Source organism: Elaeis guineensis, chromosome 15 (assembly GCF_000442705.2).
Source record: "Elaeis guineensis isolate ETL-2024a chromosome 15, EG11, whole genome shotgun sequence".
Lineage (NCBI taxonomy): Eukaryota > Viridiplantae > Streptophyta > Magnoliopsida > Arecales > Arecaceae > Elaeis > Elaeis guineensis.
In genome coordinates this window covers 34,009,673-34,027,818 of record NC_026007.2, presented here as the reverse complement: position 1 = coordinate 34,027,818, position 18,146 = coordinate 34,009,673, and positions in this window count along the sequence as shown.

The window sequence follows — 18,146 nt, the reverse complement described above, 5'->3', positions numbered from 1 at the left end:
AGAAGAGGTAGCTCCAGGTGCAAAAGAAGTACTACTCCACTGGCTAGACAGCAAAGAAGCCACACGCTGAGATATATGCTCGATCTGATCATCAGCCAGTCTGAACTCTGAATGAGGTGCTCTGCTCTCTGGCTGATACACTGATGTGGGCATCCTAGTAAACTCAGAAGGGCCAGCCTCAGTATCAAGAATGAACTGGGTATCTGGTGAAGCTGCCCTGAAATCATGTACAGGAGAAGATGGACCTTCTTCTTCTACTCTGCCTTCAGTTCTGTCTTCAGCTCTTTCCTCAGCTCTCTCCTCAGCTCTTTCTTCAGAGCCCTTGATCCAACCACCAACAGTCTTTGTAATTCCAATTCGGTGCAGGCTGTGTTGGTTGAAAGTGTCCACATGTGAGAGCTTGGTAGGTGTCTCCCCCTCACAGCTAACTCCAAACCTCCTGAATACTCTAGTAAGAGCCATACCATAAGGCAAGTGTGCCTTGGATCTGTTCAAAGTTTCTCTCATGGCCTCTATCATAAGTGCGGGGAGGTTTAGGGGGGTCTGAGTGATGACATGAAACATGACACATACATCTCTGCCAGATAGTAGATCATGCCTACCACTCCTAGGAAAGAAGAGTTTTGTTACAATCTGATGCAGGACCCTCATCTCAATGGATAATAGCTTTGCTTCCAATTTATTTAAATTTCCTGAAAAAGCTTCTCCTAAGATAATTCTGATCCCTTCTTCTTTAATTGGGAGTTCCATATATGAATATCCTTCACTAGGCAACTGAAGTATTTCTCCCAATATCCTAGAATCCAAGCATATGTCAATCCCCTTTACAGTTGAAGTCACTGACCCGTTTCCATAATTTAGGTTCTGGTAGAACTCTCTAACTAGATCAACATAGGTGACTTCCTTAAGAGTGCAATAAAGTTTCCATCCTTGATTTTTGATCTTGGTAGCAAAAGTAAAACCTTCTTTTTCAAAGAACCGAAAATCTATATTTTTTCCGGTTTCTACTTTTCTATCAGAAAGAGGATTTACACTGGGGCTTATGGAGGATTGAGAGAGACCTTGAGCAGGTACTGAAACTGGATTGGGAACACTGGAAGACTGAGCATGCCTTTTCTTTCGGACAATCTCCTCAGGCTCACGGATTGATTTCCTTCTTTGGGGAAGTTTCATCTTTGGAGCCATATCCAATAAAGTAGCAGACAAGAAGACTTGAATTGAGAGGAGGAGAGATCACAAGAGAGTAAAGAGAAATTTTAGTGGAGAAAAGAAGTGGATTTTGGAAGTTCGGCGAAGTGCTAGGGCACGTTCAAACCGCGCCAAGCAAAGCGAGAAAGCACGAGAAATCTCTTTTCCAAGGAGGCGATTTTTGGTGGAGAGTAGGAGGGAGAATTGCCTCGAGATAAATCCTTAGATTTGGAGCAAAAAAGAGTTGGAAAGAACGGCTTTCGGAAGGAAGACGATGAGAAGATGAGTCGTCTCACAAACAGGGTTCCCGTTTAAAAACAATGAGCCCGTGGGAAGTTTGTGGGATTTACAAGTTTGCCATTGAGTCGACTCATGGGGGTCGACTCATGAAGTTCAAAAATTCAGAAAAAATATAAATAAATTCCAGAAAAATTCAAAATTTTGGGAGAAGGAATTTTGCTCAATGATAAGTTTTTAGAGTGATAAATCTGAGCTTTTGGGTCCAGGATGGATGTTGAAAATTAATCAATTCTTTAAAAATTGAGAAATTTTAGGCAAATGGATCTAGAATTCTTAGATTTCTCCTAATTTCACAGAATCTATCCTCACTAAGGGCCTTTGTAAAGATATCGGCTAATTGATTTTCAGTACAAACATATTCAAGAATTATATTTTTGTTTTGAACATGTTCTCTTATGAAATGATGTCTTATTTCAATATGTTTAGATCTTGAGTGTTGAATTGGATTTTTAGATAGATTTATGGCACTTGTATTATCACATTTTATTGGTGTTTCATTAAGTTTGATTCCAAAATCTTCGAGTTGTTGCTTAATCCACAAGATTTGAGCACAACAACTTCCGACTGCAATGTATTCGGCCTCAGCCGTAGACAGTGCCACCAAATTTTGTTTCTTGCTAAACCATGAGATTAGGTTTACTCCAAGAAATTGGCAAGTTCCACTTGTGCTTTTTCTATCTAATTTACATCCAGCAGAATCAGCATCAGAATATCCTAACAAATTAATTTATGAGTCCTTAGAGTACCATAACCCTATAGTTTGTGTACCAATTAAGTATCTAAGGATTCTTTTAACAGCATTCAAATGAGATTCCTTAGGATTAGATTGATATCTTGCACATAAGCAAACACTAAACATGATATCAGGCCTACTTGTAGTTAAATACAATAATGAGCCAATTATACCTCTGTAGTATTTTAAGTCTACGCTTTTACCTTCATCATCCTTGTCAAGCTTACTTGAGGGACTCATTGGTGTGCCAATTGGTTTGCAGTTCTCCATTCCAAATCTTTTGAGTAGTTCCTTGGTGTACTTGCTTTGGGTGATGGAGATTCCCTCTTTTGATTGTTTGATTTGGAGTCCGAGGAAGAAGGTGAGTTCTCCCATCATGCTCATCTCGAACTCTCCCTGCATAAGCTTAGCAAAGTCTTGACAAAGGGATTCATTAGTAGACCCAAAAATTATGTCATCAACATAAATTTGTATAATTAGCATATCATTTTGGTTTCTTTTAATAAATAGGGTTGTATCTACATTGCCTCTTGAGAAACCATTATTTAGTAGAAATTTGCTTAGCCTTTCATACCATGCTCTAGGTGCTTGTTTTAGACTATATAAAGCTTTATTTAATCTAAAGACATGATTGGGAAAAGCATGATTTTCAAATCCAGGGGGTTGTTCTACATATACTTCTTCAGAAATATATCCATTTAAAAATGCACTTTTAACATCCATTTGAAATAGTTTGAATTTCATAAAGCAAGCATAAGCAAGTAGAAGTCTAATGGCTTCTAATCTAGCAACAGGTGCAAAGGTTTCATCAAAATCAATTCCTTCTTCTTGATTATATCCCTTAGCAACCAGTCTTGCTTTATTTCTAATTACATTTCCATGCTCATCTAATTTGTTTCTAAAGACCCATTTTGTACCAATTATTGAATAATCTTTAGGTCTTTTCACTAAGGTCCAAACATTATTTCTTTCAAATTGATTAAGTTCTTCTTGCATAGCATTAATCCAGTTATGATCATTCTCAGCTTCTTCAAAAGTTTTAGGTTCAAGTTGAGATACAAATGCACAATGATTAAGTACATCTCTAAGTGAAGAACGGGTTTTTACCCCATGCATAGGATCACCAATTATTAACTCCTTAGGGTGGTTGTGAACATACCTCCATTTCTTGGGTAAGTCATTTGTACCTTGAGGTTGTTCTTGAATTTCTTCACCTTTCTCATTTTGTTTGACTTCTTGATCCTTGTCTTCTGGAGTTGCTGAGTCTTTCAGAGTGATCTCCTTCATACCTTCTATTAGTGGATCTGCATCATCAATACCCTCATTCTTCCTTGAAGGAAGATCGTTAGATTCATCAAAGACAACATGTATGGACTCCTCAACTACTAAAGTTCTTTTGTTGAACACTCTAAATGCTTTACTAGTGGAGGAGTAACCTAGAAAGATTGCTTCATCTGATTTTGCATCAAATTTACCAAGTTTTTCTTTGCCATTATTTAATACAAAACATCGGCAACCAAAAATATGAAAATATGCAATATTTGGTTTTCTTCCTTTCCAAAGTTCATAGGGGGTTTTCTTTAAAAATTGTCTAATTAAAGCACGATTTAAAATGTAACATGCTGTGTTAATAGCTTCTGCCCAAAAATATCTTGGAAGGTTGCTTTCACAAAGCATGGTACGGGCCATTTCTTCTAAGATTCTGTTTTTCCTTTCTACTACCCCATTCTGTTGGGGTGTCCTAGGAGCAGAGAAGTTATGGCCAATTCCATTTTCATCACAAAAATTTTCAAAGTCATGATTTTCAAATTCTGTTCCATGATCACTTCTAATATTTTGAATTGAAAACCCTTTTTCATTAGTGACTTTTCGATGAAATTTAGTGAAAGTTTGAAAAGTTTCATTTTTGTGAGCTAAAAAGAAAACCCAAGTAAAATGAGAGTAATCATCAATTATTACAAATCCATATCATTTTCCTCCTAGACTAGTGGTTCTAGTTGGTCCAAATAAATCCATATGTAAGAGCTCTAAAGGTCTAGAAGTTGAAACAGTATTTTTGGATTTAAATGATACTCTAGTTTGTTTACCTAATTGGCATGCATCACAAATTCTATCCTTTTCAAAATTTAGTTTTGGCAAATCGAGAACTAAATCCTTTTTAATTAATTTTGAGAGAGAATGCATGCTAATGTGTGCAAGTCTACGATGCCACAGCCAACTAGTCTCATTTATTTTAGCACTTAAGGAAACTAGGCATTGCATGTCTAATTTAGTTAAATCATTCAAGTCTACCATATAAACATTGCCATGCCTATGTCCTATAAATTTAATGCCATCGTCAATAGGACTCGTCACGATGCAAACAGATGATTCAAAACTTACTTTATACCCTTTATCACAGAATTGACTAATGCTAAGTAAGTTATGCTTTAAACCTTTAACTAATAAAACATTCTCAATGTATTTGGAGGGAGTGATACCAATGTTACCTATCCCGATGATCTTTCCTTTGCCATTATCTCCAAAGGTGACCATCCCTCCATCCTTAGCATCAAGCGTGATGAATTGTGATTCATCACCAGTCATGTATCTCGAGCATCCGCTGTCAAGATACCATTTCCTGTTTCCTTCTTGGGATGCTAGACACACCTGCAAGCAAAGGTCACGTTTCTGTCTTAGGTACCCAAGCTTTCTTGGGTCCTTTCAGGTTAGTCAGAATGGTTCCTTTTGGAACCCATATTTTCTTTGTGTTTGCATGTTTGTTAATAAGACATGTGTATGATTTATGTCCTATTCTTTCATATTTAAAACAAGTAATATTTGTAGACTTGTTACTTGAATAAATATCCTTCAGAAATTTTTGTTTCTTCAGGGGTTTATAACCAAGTCCAGCCTTATCATATATAGCTTTCTGATTTTCAAGGATCATATTTAGTTTATTTGAACTTAAGGTGAACTTATCTACTATAGATTTCAGCTTGTTCATTTCATCCTTTAAGTTTTGATTTTCTTGAATCAAGGTGAATTTTTCAATTGAAAGATTTTCAGCTTGTTTCACTAAGGACTGATTTTCCAATTTCAGCTCTTTGTTTTTCTTCTCTAGTTTCTTTAATTCATCAATTGAATCATAGAATGCTTCATGCAATTCTTCAAAAGTAAATTCACTAGTGGATTCAGAAGTTACCTCATTTTCATGTGCCATCAGGCACAGATTGGCTTGTTCTGTTGAGGTTTCCTCGTCGGAGCTTGAGTCATCACTCGCACTCCAGGTCGCCATCATTGCCTTCTTTTTGAACTTCTTTGGACCTTTCTTCAATTGTGGACATTCGGATCTGAAATGTCCTGACTTCTTACACTTGTAGCATATAGGGGGTTGATCTTTCTCCCTTTCTTTGCTTTGATCCCCTTTTGTGAATTTTTTTCTCATCCCCTGTTTTCTTTTTCTTAGAAACTTCTTAAATTTTCGGGTGATGAGAGCCATCTCTTCATCCTGATTTTCATCTTCAGAGTCATCCGTTTCATAATCAGGTGAAGTTGTGGATTTGAGGGCAACGGTTCTTTTCTTTTTGACTTCATCCTCTTGATGTTGCTTCATGCTAAGTTCATGAGTCATCAAGGATCCAAGAAGCTCTTCTAGAGGTAGAGTGTTCAAGTCCTTTGCTTCTTGGATGGCAGTCACCTTGGCTTCCCAAGTTCTTGGCAGTGACCTGAGAATCTTTCTTACAAGTTCACTGTTAGTATAAGATTTGCCAAGACTCTTTAAACCATTGATTATATCAGTAAAACGAGTAAACATAGCAGTTATGGACTCATCATGCTCTATTTTGAACAATTCATATTTATGTACAAGCATGTTTATTTTAGACTCTTTTACTTGATTTGTTCCCTCATGGGTGACTTCTAACCTATTCCATATTTCTTTAGCAGATGCACAAGTAGAAATGCGATTAAATTCACTTGCATCTAGTGCACAATAAAGAATATTCATGGCTTTGGCATTTAATTATGCCAATTTCTTGTCAACCTCATCCCATTCTTTCTCGGGTTTGGTTGACTCCTCACCATCTATAATCTTGGTGGGTGTGTGAGGACCATTTACTATGATACTCCACATATCATAGTCGAGTGCTTGTATGAAAATCTTCATCCGAGCTTTCCAATAGGTGTAATTAGACCCATTGAAAAGTGAAGGTCGGTTTGTAGATTGCCCCTCGGCTAGAGAAATACCGACATGGGTTGCCATAGATCTTTGGCTCTTTGATTGTTAGATCAAAGAAGGGCTAGAGCACCGGCTCTGATACCACTTGTTGCCCAGCTATGCAACCCAAGAGGGGGGGTGAATTGGGTTTCTAAAAAATTTTAAGCCCAACAGATTACTTATGAAGAACAAAACAAAGACTTTAATTCAATATTAATTCTCTAAGGCAGGAATGCAAGAATATAGTAAAGAAATAAAGTGAAGAGATAAAGCACACCACAAACACAAAGATTTATAGTGGTTCGGTGCTAACCTTGCACCTACATCCACTCTCCAAGATCCCACTTGGGAATTTCAATCCACTATCCCTTGTATTCAACCCGAATACAAAACGTCGGAAACTCCGACACTAGCTATCCCAAGCTAGAACACTTGTTTCTCGGGTACAAGTAAACTCAAAACACTCCGATTTCAGGTTTGGATCAACCTTTCCTTGTTTTGGAAATCCTCCAAAAATAAGAACAAAAACTCACAAAGAGTTAGAAAATTTTGAGCACAAATTAATACAATAACAGCTCCTTTAAATGAGCGAATATAACAATAAAAGCTTTACTCAAATGAAGAACCCCTTTTTCAGAATTTTTCAAAGTGGATGAACGCTTGAATGCTTGAGAAGAGGTTGATTGTTGATTGAAGATCTCTTGAAAGCTTTGAACGATCTCTAGATCAAGGTTGAAACAATAGGCGTGAAGAATTCTCTCCTTGAAAGATCTTGCTTTTCTCTTTCACAATCTCTCTGGTATATTGTGGATCCTCTCTCTTTTTCTTTTTGGATTTTTTGTTGATCTCAGGCTTTTTCTTGCAAATTTCGGATCCTTTCTTCTATTCTTCTCTCCTTCTCTTCTCCTCGTCTCTTTTGATTTCACGTTTGATCCGCTATTTAATCTGCAATTTCTTTCACCATTTAAAGCATTTTGTAGCATTAGAAGCAAGAGAAAATAATTTAGGTAGATAAAGAGCCGTTAGAGGATTTTTAGGAAGCATAAATGACAATTAAAATGGGCAAAAAAAATAGCCGTTGCTGACATTTTCCGTCGCATGGGTCGACTCATGAGTCGACTCATGCTTCAGGGGTCGACTCATGAGTCGACCTCTGTTGCAAAAACCAGAGAATGCTTTTCTGGAAATTCTTGGCTCAAATTAGCAGGGGTCGACTCATGAGTCGACTCATGCCTTGTGGGTCGACTCATGAGTCGACTCACAGGTCGTGCCAAGCCAGAAAACTAGCGTGCCAAGGAGAATTTTTGCGTGCCAATCAGCTCACAGTGCCATGAGTGGACTCATGAGTCGACTCATGCACTTCAAACCTTCATAACTTCAAAAATATAAGTCCAAACACAATAAAATTTTCACCAATAGATTTCAAATCATTTGTTCTACCAAATGGTACTATCAAATCAGGATTTTAGTGAAATTACAATTTTTCCCTTGAAGAGCATAAGGACTTTTTCATTTTAAAATTATTTGTATCCCTTCAATCTGCTTTGTAATCATCAAAATCAATCTAGGAGCAACACCAAGCAATTGAGTCTGCAGGATGTCTTTGAACACCATCTTTTGTTCATTCCTCCTCATGCCATCTCATTAACTCTGCAATTTTTGACGACATGAAGAACTTCTGCAACCTCGACTTCAATGGAAAGTACCATACTTGTTTTGTAGCAATCTGATTATTCTTAGTAGTATCATCATTTGAATCTTCTGTAAATTGTTTATATCTAGAGCTCTAACATATTTGATATTTATCATGTCCTTCATCTTTGCCTCTAAACAACATGCAATTATTGGGACATGCATCCCATGTCTCATAAGTGAAACCCAAATCTGTGATGATTTTGTTTGCTTGATAATATGAATTTGGCAAGCATACTCCTTCTGGAAATGCATCATTCAATAATTTTAGTAACAATGTAAATGACTTATCTGTCCATCCACTTAGCACTTTCAAATGCAGTAATCGAACAATAAATGACAGTGAGGTGAATTTCATGCAATTTGGATAAACTAGACATTCTGCATCTTCAAGAAGTCTAAAAAAATCTTTTATTTCTTGAGTAGACCCCTCATGATCCTCATTCTCCATTAAATGATTAAATTCTATATTATCATTTGACTTTAATATTCCAGTTGCCTCTTGTATCATTCCAACCATATCATCTTTCATATCAAAAAAATGTCTACTTCCACAGTCTTGGTTAGACCTGATAGAATAGTACGTCTCTCCATAATAAGTCCAAATCTTATATGTCGTCAAGAAATCTTTTGTAATAATATGTTGTTTCACTACATGGCGGTCCTCAAGAAAATGATTTTTACACTCTTACATGGACAATAAATCTTTGCATCGTTTGTCTGATTAACATATGCAAAGTCTAAAAATTTATTGACCCTCTCAATGTATGTAGGTGAAGTCCTTTCTCACAAATCAATCCAAGTTTTATCCATAACTACTATCCATTGATACTGTTATCGTTATGTATTCCCTGAAAATCATATACAATAATTTTTTTATAAATATCAAAAAAGAATAAAATTTATAAAAAAATAAAATTTATGAGGATAAATATCAAAATAGATACAAACTTCTTAGTAATACGAAGATGATCTCTTAAAATAAAAGAAGAATAAAATACTAAGTAAACTTTAAGCAGTGAAGGAGGAAAACTGCTTTTCCTCGTAGGATCTTCCAGATTTCACCAAATCTGGGGCGGAATAAATTTAAAATTTTTTTATCCTACATGTATTTCAGATCTAAATCTCTAAATCTAATCTTATTATCTAATATTTTAAATCTAAAATTAAATCTAAAACTATGATGAAAGAAAAAATATCTCAAGGATAATCTGATTACCCTATAGATGATCTCTGCATAGTCTGAGATTCTGATGTAGCCATGCAAGCATCTGGCCTCTACCAGTATCCACTCAGGTAGGACCTAGAATGTCTTCTCCTCATGAATCTATGCTCCAAAAATTAGATCTAAATCTGATTAGGAAGATCTTTAAAAGTCTTCCTGAAGTTGGAGCAGCAGCCTGTCGAAGAAGTCCTGCAGCCTTTTGTTCCAGGCGTCAGCACGTCTTGGATCTTTGCCAGATGGATGTCCAACTCTTTAAACGTGAAGAGGAGAGGAAGAAGAGCAGGGATGATATGGAGAAGAGAGGAGGGGGTGGTAGCTATTGGGTTTTTTGCATAAAACAACTTCTACCTCAAAATCCTAGGCGCAGCAGGGTTTATATAGACCCTGTATGCTATGCAGTGCCACATCATTCAACCAATCAGAAAATTTTAATAAATTCTAATAAAAATTTGATTGATGGAGTGATATCATCTGATCATATCAGATAAGAATCTCACCTTGTCTCCAAAAGATGGCGCCAACATTGGATAAGCACAAATAGAGGTGGCGCCCAAGAGTTTAAATTGATCAAAACTCTCCAATCCTTATCCACTTGGGGCGCCCACTTTAATCCAATTGGGCTCACACCATAATCTGATTATAGCACCCAATTTGATATGGCTTAGCTTGTGGATACTCCACAAAAATCTTTCAATGAGCCCTCTTCAATTTAAGACCCATATGTCAACTTTTGACAGATGTCCTAAAATAAAATTGGCAGGTGCTAGGAATTAGCAGGTGTTATCTTAAATTCATCTCATAAATTAAGACAAGCCTTTTCTGAGTTGGACAAGCTTCATTTAGACTGAGAGAAACCTTCTTAAGGTTCTCTGGATGAGTCAAATCATATTTGACTCAGTAGAGACAGAAAAGATTACATGAGGAGAAAGTTAAGCTCAATCGTGTGCTAGCACGATTTCCTTGAACCTAATTGGATCTTATCCAAATCAATTGGGTTAGCCCAATTGATGACATCCAGATCCTAACCCTTCTTTGTGTGATCCAGTTAGGTTCAATTCTGTATGGTAATGAGACATGTCGTGATCTCATCATCGACATCATTGAAACTCCTTTCGATGGACCAGAACTCTTCTGATTCAGACAATTAGAATGATCGATCATCAATATCATTCTAATTGCTCCCAAAATCCACCAGTGACACTTAGCAGTATGTGGTGGCAACCCATCAGAACTAAAGACGAACCTCTCGATGCAGCTGTTATGATCCAGGTGGTGTGCCCAATGAAACAAAAATTCAGTACAGGGGCAAAATGGTAATTTTAAAACTTTTCAAAATTACTATTTTATAGTAAAATTATTAATTAATCTCATTAATTAATACTAATTAATCTTACACTAGGATCTAAATATGATACAACAGCATGCATTTAAATTTGAAATTCAAATTTGAAACAGTAAACTTTTTATTGTACTGTGTTCAGAACACATCACCTTTTGCGGGTAGTCGATCACCGCAATCTGATACCGTTGGAGGGCTCTGATCATCACATCATAGCCACACTAATATCTGATCTCTGTGGATCATCCACACGAAGCACCCGTCTGATCGGTTCCTCACGAATGCTAGTTCGTGATTTCACCCTTATGATGGCTGATGTTGATCGAACTCCTTCAATCAATGTGTGCCGACTCTTTGGATACTTTAAATTATTTGCATGGTTGGTTGAGAGGCTGATGGATCTCTCTCTAAAATTTGGTGGACTCACGACACTTGTGGCACACCAATCTCACTTCCCGAACCCTAGATAGAAACCCTAGGGTACACACCAAAAACCCTGTGCCCAATTTTCTTTCTTTTCTTTCTTTTTCTCTTGGAAGGTTTTGGACCTTCACCTTATGCACAAGGCTTCCTTACGCCCCACTTTCTTTCTCAAAATTTTTTTACGCACGCCCCAGCTCTCTATCTCTTTTAAAACAGTTCAAAACGTGTCTTATCCGCGTGAGAGGATAAAGACAAGTGGTTACACATTTGAATTCAAATCAAATTTGAATTCAAACTAAAACCAACTCATCCCTATCCACTTGGGCATGAGAAGAGAAGGTGCGAGTCTGCTTTGTGCATGGAAAGGTTTCACGAGAAACTCTTTCTCATGTGAGATGTGGGGCACTAAAGTGGATAATGTCATGTATGCACAAGAGATAAATTATCCATTCAAATTCAAACACGCTTTGAATTTGAATGGCTAACTAATTATCTTTATCCAAATATTGGCGCACAAGAGTGGGCGTGAGAAGGGCTTTGCATGAGGAAAAATTCACGAGAAGTTTCTTCTCGTGAATTCAAATGGGCGCAGAGATTTAAGGTCGTGCAGGGATTCAAATTCAAATGGTGGTTTGATCTTAATTGAACCAACCTAATCAAAATAGGTTAAGCACAATTAGACTAAATTAAACCTAACTTAATTAAGCTTAATTAGAATCAATAAAATCCTAATCAAATCATAAATTGACTAAGCCCAACCCCTGATCAAATCAGGGACCAAACCATCTCGACGATTAGGTCAACTCTTAACCTATCGGGTCAAACCCAACTGAATCCAATTCAATTGGACTTGATCCAAAAATAATTACTCAATCAAATTGAGTTAATTAGCAATCAAATCACTAATAAAATCTCTCATAATTATTGAGTCCAAATTCGATGGGCAATCGGGTATCAAAGTCCATCAATATGAAACCTTGATCGAAGAGTTCAAATTTCAAATTCAAAATTTGAAATTCAAAATTTTGACCCCAGTACCCAAAATGTGTGGAACTCATGATCAGAGAATCCTAATTCTCAATCATAGAGTCCCAGACATATAAGACTCATAATCAGCCATCAGATCAGAAAGGAACCTCTAATGTGTGTGACCCCGTAGGTTCGAACCTAAGCCGGTAGCACAGGAATCAATTCCTGTACTAATCGAAGTGACCATCTAGTAATGGTACCCGACGATCGGATAGGTCGAATAGTCGTAATTGCAACATTCAAAACCTACGTGAATATGGTTACCGTATAATTCATCCCTTTTGATCCCTGTGTTTAGGACGACTCAGGGTTAAACTGTCAACCCTGATAAGATCATCCGAATCGTGCTCAACTCAATTAGTCCTATGACTCCTCACTAGGACTATCCTGGCCAAGGTTTTGCTAAATTGAAACACGACTGTACACAGCTCCTAAACTGGGGTGGTCAATTTCATCTTGACACACGCACCGATAAGTCAAGTACTTGACTACACCCAGCAGCCTTCCGTCACTGAATTAGAAATTCAGATAGTCCAGTGCCTAAGTGCAGTGAGTTGCTTGCAAGTCACCATGGCGGTCTCAGATCGGAGGGACATTTATATCCATATCCCATCGGAGCAAATCTTGACAGTAGAAATAGCTCCGGAGTCGGTCACGTTCAGTGCAGATGTACCATTACATCTCACCTGTATGCCATACCAGTGTCTCCACACTCCTTATTTATGAGGACAACCAACCCATATGGCACACAACGACCTATGCTCGATAAATGTTGTCGTCCTTGGTAACAACGTATCATTTGGTCGCGAACAGATTTAAGGACTAAGCGATAAATCCTCTTTTGTCGAGTCTAAATAGTCCTAAGGACTTCACCACAACACAGGAGTTCATTAGAAGATGAAACATTTGTGATGAAAAAATATCAAAATAATTTTTATTTATTTATAATTCATGTACTAATATAGAAGGAGCACAACCGTCAACAGGCTGACGATTGGCTTTGGGACACTATTCCCAACAATCTCCCACTTGGCCTAAAGCCAATCGGTGCAGTATCTAATGCCCATCTTCCACTTGTAGTCGTTGAACTCCTTCACCGCAATGGCTTTAGTGAATGGGTCGGCCAGGTTTTCCTTCCCGTCGATCTTCTAAAGATCGACGTCACCTCGATCCACGATCTCTCGGATGAGATGGTAGCGACGCAGAATATGCTTCGTCCGCTAGTGTGCCTTCAGTTCCTTCACCTGAGCAATGGCTCCAGAGCTGTCACAATAGAGCAAAACTGGACCAACAAGGGAGGGTGCTACTCCGAGCTCGGTGATGAATTTTCTCAGCCACACCACTTCTTTGACAACATCTGATGCAGCAATATACTCCACCTCGCATACTGAATCAGCCACAGTGTGCTGCTTAGAACTCTTCCAGCAGACAGCCCCACCATTAAGGGTAAAAATAAATCCTGACACACTCTTACTGTCATCGCGATCAGACTGGAAACTAGAGTCTGTAAATCCTATAAGTCTCAAGTTTGATTCACCATATACAAGCCACTGGTCCTTAGTATTTCTTAAATACTTCAGGATGGTTTTAACAACCTTCCAGTGATTCTCTCCTGGATCAGATTGGTATCTACTCACTACCCCTAGTGAGTATGCCACATCTGGTCATGTACATGTCATGGCATACATGATAGATCCCACTGCTGAAGCATATGGAATCCTACCCATATGCTCTCTCTCTTGAGGTGTTGTCGGACAATCTCTTTTCGAGAGAGAAATTCCATGGCCTATCGGTAGATAGCCTTTCTTGAAATTCTCCATGCTGAACCTTTTCAGCATAGTATCAATGTACGTGGACTGAGATAAGCTAAGCAACCTTTTGGATCTATCCCTATAGATCCTCATCCCTAGGATGTAGGAAGCTTCTCCCAGATCCTTCATGGAGAACTGTGACGATAGTCAAATCTTTATTCTCCGTAATGCAGGAACATCATTTTCGATTAAGAGAATGTCATCCACATACAATACAAGAAATACTACTACTGGACAATTAGCCCACTTATAAATGCAGGGCTCTTCTCCGTTCTTAACGAAGCCCTACATTTTGATTGTCCTATCAAAACGTATGCTTCAACTCTGAGATGCCTGCTTAAGTCCATAAATGGATCTTTGTAGCTTGCAAACCTTAGACTCATCTGTGGATGTGAACCCTTCAGGTTGTATCATATATACCTCTTCGTCCAGCTCTCCGTTTAGGAAAGCTGTCTTCACATCCATCTACCAGATTTCATAGTCTAGATGGGCAGCTATCGCAAGCATAATCCGAATGGATTTGAGCATTGCCATAGGAGAAAATATCTTGTCATAGTCTATACCATAACGTTGACGATATCCCTTGGCAACCAGATGGGCTTTATAGGTCTCCACCTTACCGTCTGCACCCCTCTTCCTCTTGAAGACCCACTTACACCCTATGGGTTTCACTCCTTTGGGTGAGTCAACCAATGTCCACACATCGTTGACCTTCATGGACTCCATTTCGGCTTTCATGACCTCTAGCCATTTTTCAGAGTCAGGTCTCTGCATTGCATCCATGTAGGTGATCGGATCCTCATCATTTTCATCAAGTTCGACAAGATCGCCATCCCAGACCAAGAAACCATAGTATCTATCCGGTTGATGTGGTACTCTATCAGACCGCCTTAAGGGTGCATAATCAATGGGCTCCGGATCTGATCTAATCAAATTCGATTCAGGTTCAGTAACATGTGTCGGTTTTTTCATCTGTCGAACTTCGTCAAGTTCGATCTTAGAGGCAACAGTTCCTTCACTAAGGAACTCCTTTTCTAAAAAGATTGTCTTAAGACTGACAAACACCTTTTGCTTATCAGTAAGGTAGAAATAATACCCTTTGGTCTCTTTTGGGTATCCTATAAAATTATACTTGTCAGACCTAGGTCCAAGCTTGTCTGTAATTAAACGTTTAACATAAGTCGGACACCCCCAAACCCTAAGGTGCGAGAGTACTGGCTTACGTCCTATCCATATCTCATATGGCGTTTTGGCTACAGACTTACTCGAAACTCTATTTAGAAGGTAACAAGCCGATTCGAGTGCATATCCCAAGAAGGAGATCGGCAGACCAGCAAACCTCATCATGGATCGAACCATGTCCAATAAGGTCCGATTCCTCCTTTCAGACACACCATTATGCTGTGGTGTTCCAGGAGGAGTCCACTGAGAGAGAATCCCATTCTCCCCTAGATACGTCAGAAACTCATTGGAAAGGTATTCACCTCCTCGATCAGATCGAAGAATTTTAATACACTTCCCAGTTTATTTTTCTACCTCATTTCGGAATAGTTTGAACATTTCAAACGACTCCGACTTATGCTTCATTAAGTAGACATACCCATACCTTGATAGGTCATCTGTGAAGGTTATGAAGTAGAAATATCCACCTCTTGCACTTGAGCTCATGGGTCCACATACATCAGAATGTACCAGACCCAAGAGTTCACTGGCTCACTCACCTTTTTCAGTAAAAGGTGACTTGGTCATCTTTCCAAGAAGACAAGACTCACAGGTTGGAAGTGATTCACAATCACCAAGTTCAAGAATTTCTTCTTGTGCCAACTTGTTTATCCTGTTCTTATTGATATGACCTAGCCAACAGTGCCAAAGGTAGACTTCTGACACATTATCTATTCTAAGATGTTTACCAAAGTTTTGAACCACATTAACAGGCTGTGATAGTAAGTAAATTCCATTATTTAATTATCCAACAAACATTGTAACATCATTCAAAATGATATTGCAAATATTTCTTTTTATTAAAAAATCATAACCGTACATGGCCAAAAGGCCTACAGAAATAATATTTAATAAAAAGCTTGGACAATAGTGACATTCACTCAGAATTATATTACGAGAATTGATTACAAGACTCATGATTCCTAAAGCTAGAACTGGAACTTTGCTTCCATCTCCAACGTTCAGGAACCTCTCGCCTTCATCAAATCTCCTACTGACCTGCAGACCCTGCATCGAATTACAAATATGATAAGGGCTTTCGGTATCCAATACCCAGGCAGTAGTATCACAAATGAAAAAGTTGCAAGGAGTTATCATATAATTACCTTACTTCTTCTTCGACCTGTGCGGGTCCAGGGAGGCAATGTATTGAGGACAGTTCCTCTTCCAATGCCCCTGCTTCTTGCAAAAGAAGCACTCTGCCTGGCTCTGGTCGGGCTTGCGCTTCTTGGTCTGACCCTGTGCAACCGTCCCAGCATGAGGCTGCACCTTCTTGTTCTTCTTCTTCTTGTTCTTCTTCCCCTTCTCAAAGGGTCGACGACGAGAAGAAGACCCTCCCACTACATTCACCGACTCCTTATGGAGCTGGTGATCCTTCTCAAAGTTCTGCAGCAACCCCAACAACCCATGGTAGTTTACTGCAGGCTTTGTCATTCGAAAATGAGTAAGGAATGGGAGGAAGGACTTGGGCAAGGAATTAAGGATCGCATCCTTACCGAGCTGCTCGTGCAGAGGAAAACTCAATTTGCTCAGGTGCTCAATCATCTCGATCATGTACAGTACATGATCAGTGATTGAGGCCCCATCCCTCATCCGAGCATTGAAAATGGCACAACTAGTTTTGTGCCTTTCAATATCGTCAGGCGTGCCAAAGGAGTCGTTCAATATTTGAAGCATCTCCTGTGGCTGGGTGTTCTCAAACCTGCGGCTGAACTAGTCATTCATTGCTACCAGCATAATACATCGGACGGTGGTGCGGTCATTGAGCCACTTCTGGTAAGTATCTCGGATCGCCTTACTAGCGTTCGGAGCTGGCTCCTCAGGTGCTGGATCCGTTACTACATAAAGGATCCGCTCATGCTCAAGGACGATTTTCAATTTTCGATACCAACTATCGAATTTAGGTCCCATGAGCTTGTCATTATCTAATAATGACCGGAGCGACAGGGTAGTGGCCATAACTATATAAAGGAAAACCAGACCTCTATTAGTACATAAATTAATACTAAAGACTTGGACTTTAGTCTAAAGTTTTTTCCAATATTTTTACGAACTGATAGCCTCAACCTCTAATTTAAAGAATTACTTTAATTCCTTAATGGGTACTAGAATCCACACAGACTACACACGAGCCCAACTTTGGTTGGTCAACCCATGTGCATCTATGAGTAGGTTCTTAACTAGTTATTTCTCTAAATAACTTCTAGTAATTGATTTTGCCCCAGAACCTAATCAGTAGGGTTTGGCCTCCACTGAAAAGATCTGGTTAGGTCCAACCATTAACATGACTTAATTTGATGAATCAGACCAATAAATGATCAGGCCCGACTTTGGCCGGCCAACCTAACCACCATCAAAAAAACTCAACCAAATTATCATATTATGAATGATAATTTCATTAGCCAATGAGCACCAGGCCTTTGGGCCTCCAATGATCATTGAACTAATGGACTCATTATCACTCACTTAATGGGAGGCATTGACTTAGTTATCATTATAACTTAATCATTTTAGGGACCTAAAAATTTTTGAGGATTTTATTAAAGGATAGTAGAGAAGAAATCATCTAGCCAATTTCAATCCTCTCACTGACTTCACCAAGTCAGATTAAAAAGGATTTAATTAAAGCTGGCATTAGGAGCACCTAAATCAGTCACACTGATTTACCTAATGACATGGGTGAGCTCTAATCACCAAGTGATCTAATCAAAATCTAACTTACCAGATTGGTCAGGTAAGTGAGATCAGTGGTGGAGATTTGCCATTAACTCGTCCATGATCGAATCAATGCGAGTAGCTCCCACTTAAGAACCACTGGTCAAAACTGCCGAACTTACCTTAGACACCAACCGGTTCATTAGTTTTAATTTTGATCAACTTAGTAAATAGGGCTCCACCGCATAGCCATGAATTAAGTCCATCTTGGTCTAGTTAAAGACATGGACCCATTCAACTACAACTATTGAAGTTGAGTCTAGAGTATCCTT